The following is a 19,230-nucleotide window of genomic DNA, read 5'->3' on the forward strand; positions in this document are numbered from 1 at the left end:
CCTCAGTAAACACACTCCTGGTGGGCCCTGAACACACAGTCAGTAAACACACTCCTGGTGGGCCCTGAACACACAGTCAGTAAACACACTCCTGGTGGGCCCTGAACACACAGTCAGTCAGCCCTAAACACACTCCTGGTGGGCCCTGAACACACAGTCAGTAAACACACTCCTGGTGGGCCCTGTACACACACAGTCAGTAAACACACTCCTGGTGGGCCCTGAAACACACAGTCAGTAAACACACTCCTGGTGGGCCCTGAACACACAGTCAGTAAACACACTCCTGGTGGGCCCTGAACACACAGTCAGTAAACACACTCCTGGTGGGCCCTGAAACACACAGTCAGTAAACACACTCTGGTGGGCCCTGAACACACAGTCAGTAAACACACTACCTGGTGGGCCCTGACACACACAGTCAGTAAACACACTCCTGGTGGGCCCTGAAACACACAGTCAGTAAACACACTCCTGGTGGGCCCTGAACACACAGTCAGTAAACACACTCCTGGTGGGCCCTGAACACACAGTCAGTAAACACACTCCTGGTGGGCCCTGAACACACACAGTCAGTAAACACACTCCTGGTGGGCCCTGAACACACAGTCAGTAAACACACTCCTGGTGGGCCCTGAACACACAGTCAGTAAACACACTCCTGGTGGGCCCTGAACACACAGTCAGTAAACACACTCCTGGTGGGCCCTGAACACACAGTCAGTAAACACACTCCTGGTGGGCCCTGAAACACACAGTCAGTAAACACACTCCTGGTGGGCCCTGAACACACAGTCAGTAAACACACTCCTGGTGGGCCCTGACACACACAGTCAGTAAACACACTCCTGGTGGGCCCTGAACACACAGTCAGTAAACACACTCCTGGTGGGCCCTGAACACACAGTCAGTAAACACACTCCTGGTGGGCCCTGAACACGGTCAGTAAACACACTCCTGGTGGGCCCTGAACACACAGTCAGTAAACACACTCCTGGTGGGCCCTGAACACACAGTCAGTAAACACACTCCTGGTGGGCCCTGAACACACAGTCAGTAAACACACTCCTGGTGGGCCCTGAACACACAGTCAGTAAACACACTCCTGGTGGGCCCTGAACACACACAGTCAGTAAACACACTCCTGGTGGGCCCTGAACACACAGTCAGTAAACACACTCCTGGTGGGCCCTGAACACACACAGTCAGTAAACACACTCCTGGTGGGCCCTGAACACACAGTCAGTAAACACACTGCTGGTGGGCCCTGAACACACAGTCAGTAAACACACTCCACTGAACACACAGTCAGTAAACACACTCCTGGTGGGGAACACACAGTCAGTAAACACACTCCTGGTGGGCCCTGAACACACAGTCAGTAAACACACTCCTGGTGGGCCCTGAACACACAGTCAGTAAACACACTCCTGGTGGGCCCTGAACACACAGTCAGTAAACACACTCCTGGTGGGCCCTGAACACACAGTCAGTAAACACACTCCTGGTGGGCCCTGACACACACAGTCAGTAAACACACTCCTGGTGGGCCCTGAACACACAGTCAGTAAACACACTCCTGGTGGGCCCTGAACACACAGTCAGTAAACACACTCCTGGTGGGCCCTGAACACACAGTCAGTAAACACACTCCTGGTGGGCCCTGAGTCACACACAGTCAGTAAACACACTCCTGGTGGGCCCTGAACACACAGTCAGTAAACACACTCCTGGTGGGCCCTGAACACACAGTCAGTAAACACACTGCTGGTGGGCCCTGAACACACAGTCAGTAAACACACTCCTGGTGGGCCCTGAACACACAGTCAGTAAACACACTCCTGGTGGGCCCTGAACACACAGTCAGTAAACACACTCCTGGTGGGCCCTCAGAACACACAGTCAGTAAACACACTCCTGGTGGGCCCTGAACACACAGTCAGTAAACACACTCCTGGTGGGCCCTGAACACACAGTCAGTAAACACACAGTCAGTAAACACTGGTGGGCCCTGAACACACAGTCAGTAAACACACTGCTGGTGGGCCCTGAACACACAGTCAGTAAACACACTCCTGGTGGGCCCTGAACACACACAGTCAGTAAACACACTCCTGGTGGGCCCTGAACACACAGTCAGTAAACACACTCCTGGTGGGCCCTGAACACACACAGTCAGTAAACACACTGCTGGTGGGCCCTGAACACACAGTCAGTAAACACACTCCTGGTGGGCCCTGAACACACAGTCAGTAAACACACTCCTGGTGGGCCCTGAACACACAGTCAGTAAACACACTCCTGGTGGGCCCTGAACACACAGTCAGTCAGTAAACACACTAAACACACTGGTGGGCCCTGAACACACAGTCAGTAAACACACTCCTGGTGGGCCCTGAACACACACAGTCAGTAAACACACTCCTGGTGGGCCCTGAACACACAGTCAGTAAACACACTCCTGGTGGGCCCTGAACACACAGTCAGTAAACACACTCCTGGTGGGCCCTGAAACACACAGTCAGTAAACACACTAAACACACCTGGTGGGCCCTGAACACACACAGTCAGTAAACACACTCCTGGTGGGCCCTGAACACACAGTCAGTAAACACACTCCTGGTGGGCCCTGAACACACACAGTCAGTAAACACACTCCTGGTGGGCCCTGAACACACACAGTCAGTAAACACACTCCTGGTGGGCCCTGGAACACACACAGTCAGTAAACACACTCCTGGTGGGCCCTGAACACACAGTCAGTAAACACACTCCTGGTGGGCCCTGAACACACAGTCAGTAAACACACTCCTGGTGGGCCCTGAACACACAGTCAGTAAACACACTCCTGGTGGGCCCTGAACACACAGTCAGTAAACACACTCCTGGTGGGCCCTGAACACACAGTCAGTAAACACACTCCTGGTGGGCCCTGAAACACACAGTCAGTAAACACACTCCTGGTGGGCCCTGAACACACACAGTCAGTAAACACACTCCTGGTGGGCCCTGAACACACAGTCAGTAAACACACTCCTGGTGGGCCCTGAACACACAGTCAGTAAACACACTCCTGGTGGGCCCTGAACACACACAGTCAGTAAACACACTCCTGGTGGGCCCTGAACACACACAGTCAGTAAACACACTCCTGGTGGGCCCTGAACACACAGTCAGTAAACACACTCCTGGTGGGCCCTGAACACACAGTCAGTAAACACACTCCTGGTGGGCCCTGAACACACAGTCAGTAAACACACTCCTGGTGGGCCCTGAACACACACAGTCAGTAAACACACTCCTGGTGGGCCCTGAACACACAGTCAGTCAGTAAACAGTAAACCTGGTGGGCCCTGAACACACAGTCAGTAAACACACTCCTGGTGGGCCCTGAACACACAGTCAGTAAACACACTCCTGGTGGGCCCTGAACACACACAGTCAGTAAACACACTCCTGGTGGGCCCTGAACACACACAGTCAGTAAACACACTCCTGGTGGGCCCTGAACACACACAGTCAGTAAACACACTCCTGGTGGGCCCTGAACACACACAGTCAGTAAACACACTCCTGGTGGGCCCTGAACACACAGTCAGTAAACACACTCCTGGTGGGCCCTGAACACACACAGTCAGTAAACACACTCCTGGTGGGCCCTGAACACACACAGTCAGTAAACACACTCCTGGTGGGCCCTGAACACACAGTCAGTAAACACACTCCTGGTGGGCCCTGAACACACAGTCAGTAAACACACTCCTGGTGGGCCCTGAACACACAGTCAGTAAACACACTCCTGGTGGGCCCTGAACACACACAGTCAGTAAACACACTCCTGGTGGGCCCTGTAAACACACACAGTCAGTAAACACACTGCTGGTGGGCCCTGAACACACACAGTCAATACACACTGCTGGTGGGCCCTGAACACACACAGTCAGTAAACACACTCCTGGTGGGCCCTGAACACACACAGTCAGTAAACACACTCCTGGTGGGCCCTCAGTAAACACACACACACAGTCAGTAAACACACTCCTGGTGGGCCCTGAACACACACAGTCAGTAAACACACTCCTGGTGGGCCCTGAACACACACAGTCAGTAAACACACTCCTGGTGGGCCCTGAACACACAGTCAGTAAACACACTCCTGGTGGGCCCTGAACACACAGTCAGTAAACACACTCCTGGTGGGCCCTGAACACACAGTCAGTAAACACACTCCTGGTGGGCCCTGAACACACAGTCAGTAAACACACTCCTGGTGGGCCCTGAACACACACAGTCAGTAAACACACTCCTGGTGGGCCCTGAACACACAGTCAGTAAACACACTGCTGGTGGGCCCTGAAACACACAGTCAGTAAACACACTCCTGGTGGGCCCTGAAACACACAGTCAGTAAACACACTCCTGGTGGGCCCTGAACACACAGTCAGTAAACACACCTGGTGGGCCCTGAACACACAGTCAGTAAACACACTCCTGGTGGGCCCTGAACACACACAGTCAGTAAACACACTCCTGGTGGGCCCTGAACACACAGTCAGGGCCCTGAACACACACAGTCAGTAAACACACTCCTGGTGGGCCCTGAACACACACAGTCAGTAAACACACTCCTGGTGGGCCCTGAACACACACAGTCAGTAAACACACTCCTGGTGGGCCCTGAACACACAGTCAGTAAACACGTAAATATGGAGTCATGTACTAACCAAAACGGTGTTAAACAAATCAAATATATTTTATATTTGAGATTCTTCAAAGTAGCCACCCTTTACCTTGATGACAGCTTTGCACATTCTTGGCATTCTCTCAACCAGCTTCATGAGGTAGTCACCTGGAATGCATTTCAATTAACAGCTGTGCCTTGCTAAAAGTTAATTTGTGGAATTTCTTTCCTTCTTAATGCTTTTGAGCCAATCAGTTGTGTTGTGATGAGGTAGGAGGGGTATACAGAAGATAGCCCTATTTGGTAAAAGACCCAGTCAATATTAGGGCAAGAACAGCTCAAATAAGCAAAGAGAAATGACAGTCCATCATTTACTTTAAGACATGAAGGTCAGTCAAACATGAAGTTCAGTCGCAACAACCATCAAGTGCTGTGATGAAACTGGCTCTCATGAGGAGCGCCACAGGAAAGACCCAGAGTTCCCTCTGCTGCAGAGGATGAGTTCATTAGTTACCAGCCTCAGATTGCAGCCCAAATAAAGGCTTCAGAGTTCAAGTAACAGACACATCTCAACATCAACTGTTCAGAGGAGACTGTGTGAATCAGGCCTTCATGGTCGAATTGCTGTCAAGAAACCACTACTAAAGGACACCAATAAGAAGAAGAGACTTATTCGGGCCAATAAACACAAGCAGTGGACATTAGACCGGTGGAAATCTGTCCTTTGGTCTGATGAGTCCAAATCTGCGATGTTTGTGAGACACAGAGTAGGTGAACGGATGACCTCAGCATGTGTGGTTCCCACCGCGAAGCATGGAGGAGGAGGTGTGATGATGTGTGGTTCCCACCGCGAAGCATGGAGGAGGAGGTGTGATGATGTGTGGTTCCCACCGCGAAGCATGGAGGAGGAGGTGTGATGGTGTGTGGTTCCCACCGCGAAGCATGGAGGAGGAGGTGTGATGATGTGGGGGTGCTTTGCCTGTGACACTGTCAATTATATATTTAGAATTCAAGGCAGACTTCTGGTTTGCGCTTAATGGGACTATCCTCTGTTTTTCAACAGGACAATGACCCAACACACCTCCAGGCTGTGTAAGGGCCATTTGACGAAGGAGAGTGATGGAGTGCTGCATCAGATGACCTGGCCTCCACAATCACCCGACCGCAACCCAATTGAGATGTTTTGGGATGAGTTGGACCGCAGAGTGAAGGAAAAACAGCCAACAAGTGCTCAGCATATGTGGGAACTCCTTCAAGACTGTTGGAAAAGCATTCCAGGTGAAGCTGGTTGAGAGAATGCCAAGCGGGTGCAAAGCTGTCATCAAGGCAATGGGTGGATATTTTGAAGAATCTAAAATATATTTTTATTTGTTTAACACTTGTTTGGTTTGGTGTCAGAGTATATCCCCAGGGTATCTAGGGGTCAGAGTATATCCTCAGAGTATCTAGGGGTCAGAGTATCTAGGGGTCAGAGTATCTAGGGGTCAGAGTATCTAGGGGTCAGAGTATCTAGGGGTCAGAGTATATCCCCAGAGTATCTAGGGGTCAGAGTATCTAGGGGTCAGAGTATATCCCCAGAGTATCTAGGGGTCAGAGTATATCCCCAGAGTATCTAGGGGTCAGAGTATCTAGGGGTCAGAGTATATCCCCAGAGTATCTAGGGGTCAGTGTATCTAGTGGTCAGAGTATATCCCCAGAGTATCTAGGGGTCAGAGTATATCAGAGATATCCTCCCAGAGTATCTAGGGGTCAGAGTATATCAGAGTATCTAGGGGTCAGAGTATATCCCCAGAGTATCTAGGGGTCAGAGTATCTAGGGGTCAGAGTATATCCCCAGAGTATCTAGGGGTCAGAGTATCTAGGGGTCAGAGTATATCCCCCAGAGTATCTAGGGGTCAGACCATATCCCCAGAGTATCTAGTTGTGCATCTAGGGGTCAGAGTATATCATAGGGGTCAGGTATCTAGGGGTCAGAGTATATCCCCAGGTATCTAGGGGTCAAAGTATATCCCACAGAATCTAGGGGTCAGGTATCTAGGGGTCAGAGTATATCCCCAGGTATCTAGGGGTCACACCGAATCATATCCCCAGAGTATCTAGGGGTCAGACACCGAATCATAAGGGGTGTGTCGAACATGCCTCCCGAATCGTACAGCTGGAAGAACACCGAATCAGTGGCACAGAATCTAGGTGTCATAAACACCTCGGTGACGGGGCTGTAACATAGCAACACCAATCGGGAGAGGAGCTGGCACTGGAGATCCGAATCATAAAATACATCAGTTTGGCCAGACCCTCCGCTGAATCTAAACACACGCAGCTCAGATACCTGCACACACACACACACCGAATCATAAACACATCACACACACACACAGAATCATAAACACACACACGAATCATAAACACACACACACACACGAATCACACACACACACAAACACACACACACAGAATCATAAACACACACACACCGAATCATAAACACACACACACACCGAATCATAACACACACACACACACAGAATCATAAACACACACACACCGAATCATAAACACACACACACCGAATCACACACACACACCGAATCATAAACACACACACACACACAGAATCATAAACACACACACACACACAGAATCATAAACACACCACACACAGAATCAGAATCACACACACACACACAGAATCATAAACACACACACAGAATCATAAACACACACACACACGAATCACACACACACACACACCGAATCATAAACACACACACACAGAATCATATGTTTGTGAATCATACACACACACACACAGAATCATAACACACACACAGAATCACACACACACACAGAATCATAAAACACACACGAATCATAAAACACAAACAAATCAAACACACACACACACCACCGAATCATAAACACACACACACACACACAAATCACACACACACACACCGAATCATAAACACACACACACACACGAATCATAAACACACACGAATCACAAACACACACACACCGAATCATAAACACACACACACCGAATCACACACACACACACACACCGAATCATAAACACACACACACAATCACACACACACACCGAATCATAACACACACACACACACACACACACACACACACCGAATCACAAACACACACACACACACCGAATCATAAACACACACACACAGAACACACACACACCGAATCACACACACACACACACCGAATCACAACACACACAGAATCATAAACACACACACACCGAATCATAAACACACACACACACACACACCGAATCATAAACACACACACACCGAATCACACACACACACACACACCGAATCACAAACACACACACACCGAATCACAAACACACACACACCGATCACAAACACACACAACACACACACACACACACAGAATCATAAACACACACACACGAATCACACAACACACCGAATCATAAACACACACACACACACAGAATCACACACACACACACACCGAATCATAAACACACACACACACCGAATCATAAACACACACACACCGAATCACACACACACACACACACCGAATCATAAACACACACACACCGCACTGAATCATAAAATCAACACACTAAACACACACACAAACACAGGAATCAAATCATCACACACACACAAATCACAGACACACTGAATCATAAACACCACACACACCTAATCATAAACACACACATGGGAAATCACACACACACACACAGAATCATAAACACACACACCGAATCATAAACACACACACACACAATCACACAGAATCACAAACACACACACACCGAATTTACACACACACACACACACACCGAATCACACACACACACACTGAATCACACACAACACACACCGAATCACACACACACACGAATCACACACACACAGAACACACACAACACACACACCGAATCACAAACACACAGAGACCGAATCACACCTCACACTACACACACCGATCTTCAGACACACTGAATCACACACACACAGGGAACACACAGCACACACACAGCAGCACAGGTATCACACCTCAGACACACACACACCACACAACACACACACACCGAATCACACACACACACCGAGAATCAGAATCAGACAGACCGCATAATATCCCACACACACACACACACTGGGCACAGAATCTACAACACATCAGGATGGACACACACACACACCGAATCACAGACACACACACACACTGAATCACACACACACACACACCGAATCACACACACCGAATCTATCACACACACACACACACACAGAATCACACCACACACACAGAGAGACAGAGGGTCTATCACAAGCTGGGCTACACACAGAGAGACAGAGGGTCTATCCATCACATCTACAGAGATGGACAGAGGGTCTATACCTCCTCGAGCTCCTCCCCTTCTCCTGGTCTTCCTGGTTGGGGGCGAATGGGAGGACAGAGGGGTCGCATCTAGCTGGGCGTATAGAGAGACAGTGGTCTACCATACATCAGCTGGGCGACCTCAGAGATCAGAGAGGGTCTATAGCCTCAGACGTCACAGAGAGACAGGGTCTATACATCTAGCTGGGCTATCTACAGAGAGACAGAGAGGGTCAATACTCATCTAGCTGGGAATCAAACAGAGAGACAGAGGGTCTATACCTCATCTAGCTGGGCGATCACAGAGAGACAGAAGGGTCTATACTCATCTAGCTGGGCGAATCACAGAGAGACAGAGAGGGTCTATACCTCATCTAGCTGGGCATCTACAGAGAGACAGAGAGGGTCTATACCTCATCAAATCTACAGAGAGACAGAGAGGGTCTATACCTCATCTAGCTGGGCGATCTACAGAGAGACAGAGAGGGTCTATACCTCATCTAGCTGGGCTATCTACAGAGAGACAGAGAGGGTCACTCATCTAGCTGGGCGATCTACAGAGAGACAGAGAGGGTCAATACCTCATCTAGCTGGGCGATCTACAGAGAGACAGAGAGGGTCTATACCTCATCTAGCTGGGGATCTACAGAGAGACAGAGAGGGTCTATACTCATCTAGCTGGGCACATCTACAGAGAGACAGAGAGGGTCTATACCTCATCTAGCTGGGCATCTACAGAGAGACAGAGAGGTCTATACCTCATCTAGCTGGGCGATCTACAGAGAGACAGAGAGGAATCTATACTCATCACACACCCCGAATCTACAGAGAGACAGAGTGACACTCATCTAGCTGGGAATCTACAGAGACACAGAGGGCTATACCTCATCTAGCTGGGCTATCTACAGAGAGACAGAGGGGTCTATACCTCATCTAGCTGGGCGATCTACAGAGAGACAGAGGGTCTATACCTCATCTAGCTGGGCTATCTACAGAGACAGAGGGTGACCTCATCTAGCTGGGCCATCTACAGAGAGACAGAGAGGGTGATACCTCATCTAGCTGGGCTATCTACAGAGAGACAGAGGGTGATACCTCATCTAGCTGGGCATCTACAGAGACAGAGGGTCTATACTCATCTAGCTGGGCTATCTACAGAGACAGAGAGGTCTATACCTCATCTAGCTGGGCGATCTACAGAGAGACAGATAATACCTCATCTAGCTGGGCATCTACAGAGAGACAGAGAGGGTCAGAGGGTGAACTACTCATCTAGCTGGGCGTCTACAGAGAGACAGAGGGTCATATACCTCATCTAGCTGGGCATCTACAGAGAGACAGAGACTGGTCATACCTCATCTAGCTGGGCGATCTACAGAGAGACAGAGAGGGTCTATACCTCATCTAGCTGGGCGATCTACAGAGAGACAGAGAGGGTCTATACCTCATCTAGCTGGGCAGAATCTACAGACAGACAGAGAGGTCTATACTCATCTAGCTGGGCGATCTACAGAGAGACAGAGGGTGATACCTCATCTAGCTGGGCGATCTACAGAGAGACAGAGACGGGTCATACCTCATCTAGCTGGGCGATCTACAGAGAGACAGAGAGGGTCTATACCTCATCTAGCTGGGCGATCTACAGAGAGACAGAGAGGGAATCCTCATCTAGCTGGGCTATCTACAGAGAGACAAGAGGGTCTATACCTCATCTAGCTGGGCTATCTACAGAGAGACAAGAGAGGGTCTATACCTCATCTAGCTGGGCGATCTACAGAGAGACAGAGAGAGGGTCTATACCTCATCTAGCTGGGCGATCTACAGAGACACAAGAGAGGGTCTATACCTCATCTAGCTGGGAATCTACAGAGAGACAGAGAGGGTCTATACCTCATCTAGCTGGGCGTCTACAGAGAGACAGAGAGGGTCTATACCTCATCTAGCTGGGCGATCTACAGAGAGACAGAGAGGGTCATACCTCATCTAGCTGGGCGATCTACAGAGAGACAGAGAGGGTCTATACCTCATCTAGCTGGGCGATCTACAGAGAGACAGAGAGGGTCTATACCTCATCTAGCTGGGCTATCTACAGAGACAGAGAGGGTCTATACCTCATCTAGCTGGGCGATCTACAGAGAGAGACAGAGGTCTATACCTCATCTGGGCGTCTACAGAGAGACAGAGAGGGATCTCATCTAGCTGGGCTATCTACAGAGAGACAGAGAGGTCTATACCTCATCTAGCTGGGCTATCTACAGAGAGACAGAGAGGGTCTATACCTCATCTAGCTGGGCGATCTACAGAGAGACAGAGAGGGTCTATACCTCATCTAGCTGGGCTATCTACAGAGAGACAGAGAGGGTCAATACCTCATCTAGCTGGGCTAGACAGAGAGACAGAGAGGTCTATACCTCATCTAGCTGGGCGTCTACAGAGAGACAGAGAGGGTCTATACCTCATCTAGCTGGGCGTCTACAGAGAGACAGAGAGGGTCAATACCTCATCTAGCTGGGCATCTACAGAGAGACAGAGAGGGTCTATACCTCATCTAGCTGGGCGATCTACAGAGAGACAGAGAGGGTCTATACCTCATCTAGCTGGGCGATCTACAGAGAGACAGAGAGGTCTATACCTCATCTAGCTGGGCGATCTACAGAGAGACAGAGAGGGTCTATACCTCATCTAGCTGGGCGATCTACAGAGAGACAGAGAGGGTCTATACCTCATCTAGCTGGGCGATCTACAGAGAGACAGAGGGTCTATACCTCATCTAGCTGGGCTATCTACAGAGAGACAGAGAGGGTCTATACCTCATCTAGCTGATCTACAGAGAGACAGAGAGGGTCTATACCTCATCTAGCTGGGCTAATCTACAGAGAGACAGAGGGTCTATACCTCATCTAGCTGGGCGATCTACAGAGAGACAGAGAGGGTCTATACCTCATCTAGCTGGGCGTCTACAGAGAGACAGAGAGGGTCTATACCTCATCTAGCTGGGCGAATCATACCTCATCTAGCTGGGCGAATCAGAGAGACAGAGAGGGTCTATACTCATCTAGCTGGGCGATCTACAGAGAGACAGAGGGTCTATACCTCATCTAGCTGGGCGTCTACAGAGAGACAGAGAGGATCTATACCTCATCTAGCTGGGCGATCTCAGAGAGACAGAGAGGGTCTATACCTCATCTAGCTGGGCGATCTACAGAGAGACAGAGAGGGTCTATACCTCATCTAGCTGGGCGATCTACAGAGACAGAGAGGGTCAATACCTCATCTAGCTGGGCTATCTACAGAGAGACAGAGGGTCTATACCTCATCTAGCTGGGCTATCTACAGAGAGACAGAGAGGGTCAATACCTCATCTAGCTGGGCGATCTACAGAGAGACAGAGAGGGTCTATACCTCATCTAGCTGGGCTATCTACAGAGAGACAGAGAGGGTCAATACCTCATCTAGCTGGGCAATCTACAGAGAGACAGAGAGGGTCAATACCTCATCAGATCTAGAGAGAGACAGAGGGTCTATACCTCATCTAGCTGGGCGATCTACAGAGAGACAGAGAGGGTCAATACCTCATCTAGCTGGGCAATCTACAGAGAGACAGAGGGTCTACACCGAATCTAGCTGGGCTATCTACAGAGAGACAGAAGGGTCTATACACTCATCTAGCTGGGCGAATCACAGAGACAGAGAGGGTCAATACCTCATCTAGCTGGGCGATCTACAGAGAGACAGAGAGGTCAATACCTCATCTAGCTGGGCAATCTACAGAGACAGAGGGTCTATACCTCATCTAGCTGGGCTATCTACAGAGGACAGAGGGTCTATACCTCATCTAGCTGGGCGTCTACAGAGAGACAGAGAGGGTCTATACCTCATCTAGCTGGGCAATCTACAGGGACAGAGGGTCTATACCCTCATCTAGCTGGGCTATCTACAGGACAGAGGGTCTAGCCTCATCTAGCTGGGCGATCTACAGGACAGAGAGGGTCAATACCTCATCTAGCTGGGCTATCTACAGAGAGACAGAGGGGTTCTCCTGGTCTTCCTCATCTCTAGCTGGGCTATCTACAGGAGACAGAGGGCTATACCTCATCTAGCTGGGCTATCTACAGAGACAGAATACCTCATCTAGCTGGGCGATCTACAGAGAGACAGAGGGTCTATACCTCATCTAGCTGGGCAGTCTACAGGACAGAGACAATACCTCATCTAGCTGGGCTATCTACAGAGAGACAGAGAGGGTCTTAGCCTCATCTAGCTGGGCGTCTACAGAGAGACAGAGGGTCTATACCTCATCTAGCTGGGCTATCTACAGAGAGACAGAGGGTCTATACCTCATCTAGCTGGGCTATGTACAGAGAGACAGAGGGTCTATACCTCATCTAGCTGGGCTATCTCATCTAGCTGGGCGATCTACAGAGAGACAGAGGGTCTATACCTCATCTAGCTGGGCTATCTACAGAGAGACAGAGAGGGTCTATACCTCATCTAGCTGGGCGATCTACAGAGAGACAGAGAGGGTCAAATACCTCATCTAGCTGGGCGCTACAGAGAGACAGAGAGGGTATCTACAGCTGGGCTATCTACAGAGACAGAGAGGGTCAATACCTCATCTAGCTGGGCTATCTACAGAGAGACAGAGGGTATACCTCATCTAGCTGGGCTATCTACAGAGAGACAGAGAGGGTCTATACCTCATCTAGCTGGGCTATGTACAGAGAGACAGAGGGTCTATACCTCATCTAGCTGGGCTATCTACAGAGAGACAGAGAGGGTCAATACCTCATCTAGCTGGGCTATCTACAGAGAGACAGAGAGGGTCAATACCTCATCTAGCTGGGCTATCTACAGAGAGACAGAGAGGGTCAATACCTCATCTAGCTGGGCTATCTACAGAGAGACAGAGGATCTATACCTCATCTAGCTGGGCGATCTACAGAGAGACAGAGGGTCTATACCTCATCTAGCTGGGCGATCTACAGAGAGACAGAGGGTCTATACCTGATCTAGCTGGGCTATCTACAGAGAGAGAGGGTCAATACCTCACCTAGCTGGGCTATCTACAGAGAGAGAGGGCGACCTCATCTAGCTGGGCTATCTACAGAGTCAGAGGGTGACCTCATCTAGCTGGGCTATCTACAGAGAGACAAGAGAGGGTCAATACCTCATCTAGCTGGGCTATCTACAGAGAGACAGAGAGGGTCAATACCTCATCTAGCTGGGCTATCTACAGGGACAGAGGGCTCATCCTCATCTACAGAGACAGAGAGGGTCTATACCATCTAGCTGGGCTATCTACAGAGACAGAGGGCGACCTCATCTAGCTGGGCTATCTACAGAGACAGAGGGCTGACCTCATCTAGCTGGGCTATCTACAGAGACAGAGGGTGACCTCATCTAGCTGGGCTATCTACAGAGACAGAGGGTGACCTCATCTAGCTGGGCTATCTACAGAGACAGAGGGGACCTCATCTAGCTGGGCTATCTACAGAGACAGAGAGGGTCTATACCTCATCTAGCTGGGCTATCTACAGAGACAGAGAGGGCGACCTCATCTAGCTGGGCTATCTACAGAGACAGAGAGGTGCTCATCTAGCTGGGCTATCTACAGAGAGACAGAGGTGACCTCATCTAGCTGGGCTATCTACAGAGACAGAGAGGTGACCTCATCTAGCTGGGCTATCTACAGAGACAGAGGGCGACCTCATCTAGCTGGGCTATCTACAGAGTCAGGGTGATACCTCATCTAGCTGGGCTATCTACAGAGACAGAGGGTTACCTCATCTAGCTGGGCTATCTACAGAGAGACAGAGGGTGATACCTCATCTAGCTGGGCTATCTACAGAGAGACAGAGGGGTTACCTCATCTAGCTGGGCTATCTACAGAGACAGAGGTGACCTCATCTAGCTGGGCTATCTACAGAGAGACAGAGGGTGACCTCATCTAGCTGGGCTATCTACAGAGACAGAGGGTGACCTCATCTAGCTGGGCTATCTACAGAGACAGAGGGGTCTATACCTCATCTAGCTGGGCTATCTACAGAGAGACAGAGAGGGTGATATCTCATCTAGCTGGGCTATCTACAGGGACAGAGGGTGACCTCATCTAGCTGGGCTATCTACAGAGACAGAGGGTCTATACCTCATCTAGCTGGGCTATCTACAGAGAGACAGAGGGTGACCTCATCTAGCTGGGCTATCTACAGGACTATCTAGCTGGGCCATCTACAGAGACAGAGGGTGATACTGATCCTCATCTACAGGGACAGAGGGTGACCCTGATCTAGCTCATCTACAGGGACAGAGGGTGGTCCTGATCCTCATCTACAGGGACAGAGGGTCAATACCTGATCTAGCTGGGCTATCTACAGGGACAGAGAGGGTCAATACCTCATCTAGCTGGGCTATCTACAGGGACAGAGGGGTCATCTAGCTGGGCGATCTACAGAGACAGACAGGGTGGTCTATACCTCATCTAGCTGGGCATCTACAGGGACAGAGAGGGTCTATACCATCCTCATCTACAGAGACAGAGGGTCAATACCTCATCTAGCTCATCTACAGAGGACAGAGGGTGGTACCTCATCCTCATCTACAGAGAGACAGAGGGTGGTACTCATCTAGCTGGGCATCTACAGAGAGACAGAGGTGGTCTATACTGACCTCATCTACAGAGACAGAGGGTGGTACTGATCCTCATCTACAGGGACAGAGAGTGGTACTGACCTCATCTAGCTGGGCGATCTACAGGAGACAGAGGGGTACTGATCTAGCTGGGCTATCTACAGGGACAGAGGTGGTCTATACCTCATCTAGCTCATCTACAGAGAGACAGAGGTGGTACTCATCTAGCTCATCTACAGAGAGACAGAGAGGGTTTATCTATACTCATCCTCATCTACAGGGACAGAGGGGTCAATACCTCACTGACCTCATCTACAGAGGACAGAGGGTCTATACTCATCCTCATCTACAGGGACAGAGGGTGGTACTGACCTCATCTACAGGGACAGAGGGTAATATACTCATCCTCATCTACAGGGACAGAGGGGTCAATACTCATCCTCATCTACAGGGACAGAGGGTGATACTCATCTAGCTCATCTACAGGGACAGAGGGTCTATACTCATCCTCATCTACAGGGACAGAGAGGTGGTCAATACTGACCTCATCTACAGGGACAGAGGGTCAATACTGACCTCATCTACAGGAGACAGAGGTGGTACTCATCCTCATCTACAGGGACAGAGGGTGGTACTGACCTCATCTACAGAGAGACAGAGGGTGGTACTGACCTCATCTACAGGGACAGAGGGTGGTACTGACCTCATCTACAGGGACAGAGGGTCAATACTGACCTCATCTACAGAGAGACAGAGGGTCAATACCTGACCTCATCTACAGAGACAGAGGTGGTACTGACCTCATCTACAGGGACAGAGGGTGGTACTGACCTCATCTACAGAGACAGAGGGTGGTACTGAGCTCATCTACAGGGACAGAGGGTGACCTGATCTAGCTCATCTACAGAGACAGAGAGGGTGACCTCATCTGAGCTGGGCATCTACAGGAGACAGAGGGTGGTAGGACAGAGGGTGACCTCATCTAGCTGGGGACAGAGGGTGGCTATCTACTGACCTCATCTAGCTGGGGACAGAGACAGGTGGTACCTCACCTCATCTACAGAGTGACAGAGGGTGATACCTGATCTAGCTCATCTACAGACAGGACAGAGGGTGACCCTCATCTGACCTCATCTACAGAGAGACAGAGGGTCTACAGAGACAGACCTCATCTAGTGGGCTATCTACAGAGACAGACTGACCATCATCTACAGAGACAGAGGGTCTGATACCTCATCTAGCTGGGCATCTACAGAGAGACAGAGGGGGTGATATCTACAGAGAGGGTGATATAACCTCATCTACAGGGACAGAGGGTTACCTCATCTACAGAGTGACAGAGAGGGGATACTGACCTCATCCTCATCTACAGAGACAGAGGGTGATCTCATCCTCATCTACAGAGACAGAGGGTGACCTCATCTAGCTGGGCCATCTACAGAGACAGAGGGTGGCCATCTACAGAGAGACAGAGGGTGACCTCATCTACTGGGCCATCTACAGAGACAGAGGGGGGTGACCTATCTGACCTCATCTACAGGGACAGAGGGTACTGACCTCATCTAGGGACAGAGGGTGGGCTCATCTACAGAGACAGGTGGTACTGACCTCATCTGACCTCATCTACAGGGACAGAGGGTGACCTCATCTGACCTCATCTACAGGGACAGAGGGTGACCTCATCTGACCTCATCTACAGGGACAGAGGGTGAACCTCATCTACAGACTGGTACTGATCTACAGGGACAGATCTCATCAGACAGAGGGTGGGCTCATCTACAGGACAGAGGGTGACCTCATCTAGCTGACCTCATCTACAGAGACAGGGACAGGGACAGAGGGTGGTACTGACCTCATCTAGCTCATCTACAGAGACAGAGGGTGACCTCATCTAGCTGGGCTATCTACAGGGACAGAGGGTGACCTCATCTGACCTCATCTACAGAGACAGAGGTGACCTCAGAGGGTGGGCTCATCTACAGGGACTGACCTCATCTCATCTACAGGGACAGAGGGTGACCTCATCAGATCTACAGGGTGGTGACCTCATCTACAGGGACTCATCTACAGAGACAGAGGGTGGTGACCTCATCCTCATCTACAGGGACAGAGGGTGGACTGACCTCATCTCAGAGACAGAGCCTCATCTACAGGGACAGAGGGTGATACTGACCTCATCTGATACTGACCTCATCACAGAGACAGAGGGTGGTACTGACCTCATCTACAGGGACAGAGGGTGGTACTGACCTATCTACAGAGTGACAGAGAGGTGATACTGACCTCATCTACAGCTGGGACAGAGAGGGGTGGTACTGACCTCATCTACACATCTACAGGACAGAGGGTGGACCTCATCTGACCTCATCTACAGGGACAGAGGGTGGTACTGACCTCATCTACAGGGACAGAGGGTGGTACTGACCTCATCTACAGGGACAGAGGGTGGTACTGACCTCATCTACAGGGACAGAGGGTGTACTGACCTCATCTACAGAGACAGAGGGTGATACTGACCTCATCTACAGAGTGACTGACCTCATCTACAGGGACAGAGGGTGACCTCATCTACAGACCTCATCTACAGGGACAGAGGGTACTGACCTCATCTACAGGGACAGAGAGGGTGGTACTGACCTCATCTACAGGGACAGAGGGGGTGACCTCATCTACAGGGACAGAGTGTACTGACCTCATCTACAGGGACAGAGGGTGACCTCATCTACAGAGACAGAGGGGTGGTACTGACCTCATCTACAGAGACAGAGGGTGATACTGACCTCATCTACAGGGACAGAGGGTGGTACTGACCTCATCTACAGGGACAGAGGGTGATACTGACCTCATCTACAGGGACAGAGGGTGATACTGACCTCATCTACAGGGACAGAGGGTGGTACTGACCTCATCTACAGGGACAGAGGGTGGTACTGACCTCATCTACAGGGACAGAGGGTGGTACTGACCTCATCTACAGGGACAGAGGGTGGTACTGACCTCATCTACAGGGACAGAGGGTGGTACTGACCTCATCTACAGGGACAGAGGGTGGTACTGACCTCATCTACAGGGACAGAGGGTGGTACTGACCTCATCTACAGGGACAGAGGGTGGTACTGACCTCATCTACAGGGACAGAGGGTGGTACTGACCTCATCTACAGAGACAGAGGGTGGTACTGACCTCATCTACAGGGACAGAGGGTGGTACTGACCTCATCTACAGGGACAGAGGGTGGTACTGACCTCATCTACAGGGACAGAGGGTGGTACTGACCTCATCTACAGGGACAGAGGGTGGTACTGACCTCATCTACAGTGACAGAGGGTGATACTGACCTCATCTACAGAGACAGAGGGTGGTACTGACCTCATCTACAGAGACAGAGGGTGGTACTGACCTCATCTACAGGGACAGAGGGTGGTACTGACCTCATCTACAGGGACAGAGGGTGGTACTGACCTCATCTACAGGGACAGAGGGTGGTACTGACCTCATCTACAGGGACAGAGGGTGGTACTGAC

General features: G+C 50.4%; 2 long non-coding RNA genes across 6 annotated transcripts; both read right to left on the bottom strand.

Moving 5' to 3' along the window:
* Positions 1-464: 464 nt before the first annotated feature.
* On the bottom strand, positions 465-4,556 carry LOC127925304 (uncharacterized). Of its 4 annotated transcripts, none has more exons than XR_008120447.1 (3): positions 3,344-3,835; positions 2,544-2,697; positions 465-698 (listed from the first exon to the last, which is right to left on the bottom strand). It is a non-coding gene; the product is annotated as an uncharacterized LOC127925304 (long non-coding RNA). The 4 variants fall into 4 exon arrangements; XR_008120445.1 differs by having other exon boundaries at positions 465-735; XR_008120446.1 differs by lacking the exon at positions 465-698 and adding an exon at positions 864-1,220.
* Positions 4,557-11,768: 7,212 nt separating this feature from the next.
* On the bottom strand, positions 11,769-14,063 carry LOC127925305 (uncharacterized). Of its 2 annotated transcripts, none has more exons than XR_008120450.1 (3): positions 13,820-14,063; positions 13,374-13,416; positions 11,769-11,844 (listed from the first exon to the last, which is right to left on the bottom strand). It is a non-coding gene; the product is annotated as an uncharacterized LOC127925305 (long non-coding RNA). The 2 variants fall into 2 exon arrangements; XR_008120449.1 differs by lacking the exons at positions 11,769-11,844; positions 13,820-14,063 and adding exons at positions 12,382-12,391; positions 13,521-13,554 and having other exon boundaries at positions 13,374-13,459.
* Between the last annotated feature and the right edge of the window lie 5,167 nt (positions 14,064-19,230).

This window comes from Oncorhynchus keta, unplaced genomic scaffold (assembly GCF_023373465.1).
Source record: "Oncorhynchus keta strain PuntledgeMale-10-30-2019 unplaced genomic scaffold, Oket_V2 Un_contig_5411_pilon_pilon, whole genome shotgun sequence".
NCBI lineage: Eukaryota > Metazoa > Chordata > Actinopteri > Salmoniformes > Salmonidae > Oncorhynchus > Oncorhynchus keta.